The sequence below is a fragment of the Belonocnema kinseyi genome, chromosome 1 (assembly GCF_010883055.1).
Source record: "Belonocnema kinseyi isolate 2016_QV_RU_SX_M_011 chromosome 1, B_treatae_v1, whole genome shotgun sequence".
Taxonomy (NCBI): Eukaryota; Metazoa; Arthropoda; class Insecta; order Hymenoptera; family Cynipidae; genus Belonocnema; species Belonocnema kinseyi.
The window spans coordinates 108960134-108964252 of NC_046657.1; positions in this window are offsets into that span (position 1 = coordinate 108960134).

Below are 4119 nucleotides of genomic sequence, written 5' to 3' on the forward strand. Positions count from 1 at the left end.
TCCCTGCGTGTCAACAATATGCTAGAACACTTGCGGGAAAAATGCAGAAAGCGGTTGTCCTTGGGTCGCTCCGTGTTCTTCGGGTCCACGAGGCTTTTGCTGTATCATCGTATTGATTCGTTTACAGACTGTAACCACCTATCTCATGGTTGTGAGATGTGGTTATGGCTGAAATTTTACCGCGATTTCGCTGGAAGCGGGTGCAATTTTTCAGATTAGCACCCGCTCCCGGCGAAATCCTGCGGTTGTCCTTATGACAAATTTTTAATTATATATATATATAATTTATAAATTAAAAAACGGTAAGGCTGCTTAGTAGACTGTATGTAAGAAGTTTAAATTATGAAAAAAAACATTGGAAATGAGCAAATTCGGTTAATGGAAAAACGAAAAAAGTTGCAATTAAATGTTTGACAACACATTTTTTTTAGAGAATTCGTTTTTTTTAACTGGACAATGAAACTACGTCTTTTTTTAATACCAATGTAATTTATGAATTATAATAATATACGCATTTATGGGAATGATATAAAATTTCAGAGATAATACGAAGCACGAGATACGTGATCAGAATGTGTTCGTTAAAGCCAACGGAGCTTTAGTAAAAGAGAATTCACAATCACAAAATGTATAAGATTAACCTTTAGAATTTTAAAGATTTCTTATAATCATAAGACTGTTCTACATGTTAAGACTACAGTTTCTATCTCTAAAAAATAATTGTTTTTCGGACATTACTTAATATTATGTACAAGTAAAATACAAATATAATAAAATTATTCGTACATATACAATGAAAGGCCTAATAATACTTATCTAACAATCTTGAATTACTTAATTTTTATGTTTATTATATTTTAATTGAATTTAAATAAGACTTAACCTTATTCGTAGTTTTATTTTTATGAAACTTTCTTTATTGCAATTCCGAGAAATTTAGAACTCTGTTGGTCCCTTGTTTTCCAATCAGCAATCTATGAAGTGAAGTTAGCTGTTGATTGAAGTGAAAATACCTAATTAACGCGGCGGAAGTGTAAGAAAAATGGCGAAGTCAATCAGCCTGCAGTACACTAATTTACCACACTTTAATGGGTCCTATGTACTTTCCTCATGCAAAAAATAGCGTGCAAACATATATGTTTCTGTCTCACACCATGAGAAGTAGCTTGCTCAGCACTGCGCTTGCGCCGCCAACCATGAGGTCACCCTACTGTGATTTGTCACAGAATGCAAAAGTTGGGAACTAAATTCTATCGCGCATAACCAAGATGACGGATTAGCGGGAGAATTCAAATTAGTTCACGAATATACGTGATGTTAGTAGGGTGGAATGAAGTTATATAAATGTTACAAGATGGCAATATATGTCAAAACAATACCTCTCTCTGCCTTAGGGTTAAAATAATAATTATACTTAGAATAAACGCAGCGTTAGGTCATCGCTATTTTAGTACCAAATATGAGTCATAGTTAAGTATCTTTATGATATTAAGGCGCAATAAGACAAATGTAAAACGCAATAGCTAAGGACTTTGGACTTACAAATGTTTATATTTCAATCTTATAATGAGTCACATTATGACTCATTTCCTGTAGGCGGAGTAAAATGACCTACTTTACTATTGGATGAACCATCGGAAAATTCCATGACGTCAGCATTTCCATTGGTTTTAACCAAAAAGAGAGGGAATCACAATGAAAACGGGAATCCTTCTGAGCAAAGCCCTCATTTGGCTCTAAATAAAGTGAAAACTACCAACAAGAGAACAGTTGAAATCGACAGTCCTACTAGTCCCCCCATACAGGTTCTGTCTTTAGGTAAAATTCTGCATACAAATTTTAAGGATGTAGTCATTGAATGCAAAAAGAAAGGAACATCTAGATTTACTGTACTTTGCAAAGCAAGCCCTGGAGCCAACAAAATTGTCGAAAACTTAGACAAAATTAACCCTAATCTCAAAGCCCACATCCCTAACTTTAAAGTCACTCGTTTAGGCATAATACGAAATGTGCCTGTTGATTTCTCAATAGAAAAAATTAAAGAACAATCAATTAGTTCTGCCCCTATCATCGAAGTCAAACGCTTCGAATGGAAAGACAAAGATTTGCTACTCCTGCTACAGACACGGGCATGTAAAAAGCATTTGCAAAAACCCGCGATGCTTATACTGTGGCGAAAAACCCCACGACATAGGTCAAATCTGCACGAAAATCTCTGATAATCCTAAATGTCTTAATTGTGATGGATCACACTGGGCCACTAATAAATCTTGTGGCAAATACGTAGAAGAAAAAGAAATTAGGAAAATCGCGGCCTATAAAAACATTGGAATCAAAAGTGCAGCTTTTCTGCATAATCAAGAAAAACTAAATCGAAATTCATCACCAAATCTAACGACCCCACACTTTGACTTCTCTAATTTCCCTGACTTCGGAGATGTAAGTCTTGAGCAGCTAAATCAAAACCAAAACCAAAATTTTTCGCACCAGCACTATAGTAATGCTCTCAAAAAATCCTCTTCCCCAACCCATCGTTCCTTTACATCCCCCTCCTCTCCACTTCCTCACCGAAAAAACACCAATCCATCACAATCGGAGTCTCAATCTACTCAGTCTTTCTCCTACCTTTACTCACGAGAACCCAGCCTTTCTGGTAATGGAATTCTTTTACAGAATCGACCACTTAGCTCCCCATCTAGATCTCCTACCCCACCCCTCTCATCTTTTGTCAATAACGAAAATCTCGTAAATATGATTTCATCCTTAATCGATTTACTAAAACTTTTTTCTTCAATCATTTCCCTCTTCCAAAGTGGGGGACTTGAACAAATTGTTAAATCCCTTGATTGTATGAAAACCCAAACCCTTTCATAGATAATGGATTTTCAAATATTATATAATCCTAACATATAATAACACACTGAACTTATACGATTATGAGAAATTTCACAAAATTAAGGATTATCCAGTGGAATTGTAGAGGTATCGTTAATAAAAAAGGTACCTTGGAAAGAATTTTACATAATTATGATGTTGTATCGTTAAATGAAACTTGGCTCCAAAATAAAAATAACTTCTTTCTAAAAAACTTTAACGTCATTCGAAAAGGTCGTACCAATCACATGGGTGGCGGTTTAGTAATAGCAATTAGGAAAGACATTCCATTCACTCAAACTCCAGTCTATGAAGTTCCGGACCATTTGGATACACTTGCTATCTCTATCCCCTCTAATTGGGGCGAACTCATTATAATTAATATATATAGAAATCCTAGAGCCCCCAATAGCTCTATTGACTGGGACAATTTCTTCAATTCAATTTCAGCACATTTCCCCTCTATATTTATCGGAGGAGACTTCAACTGCCATCATCAATCATGGGGATGCGATGTATCCTCTTCTTCTGGAAACAAATTATTGGAGGCCATTGTGAATACTATTCTCAGCATTCTCAATTATAGTTCTCCTACATGTTTTACCCGTCCCTACGAAGCCAAATCAGCTATAGACCTCACTATTCTTTCAAGCAACCTCTTTCCTCTTAGTGACTGGAAGGTTGAACAAGACAAAATGGGCGGTGATCATTTCCCGATCTCCACTATCTTTGGAATTTCTTTCTCTTTCTTCGAGTTCTTCTCTCATAAGTACAACCTAAAAAAGGTTTGTTGAACCACAATCTATGAAACCTTAAAAGATGTTCAATTCGATGATGCAGATACGCATGCTACTCCAACTCCTTTCATAGCCCTTCAAACATACTATAACCTTTTTGACTTAATTGATACAGCCCTTCACACAGCAGGTCCAAAAATAGAAAATAAATCCTCCCGAGATCCTCCAAATTCCCCACCTTGGTGGAATGAGGAATGCACCAAACTTGAAAGACAAAGAAACGCCAAACTTGGCAGATACCGCCACAGGTGCTACTACAAAACGAATCTTCAAAAAAAAACAAAATACTAGGGTTTAGATCTTTTGGTGGATCCTTATCTCCAACCTCTAAGCTTTCTAACGTTTGGAACAAAATTCGAGGCTTCAGACATAGATTATTATCTCCTCCCTCACCTACCACTTCCACTGCGAACACAGAAACCGTAACAAAAATGAAGGATTTCATAGA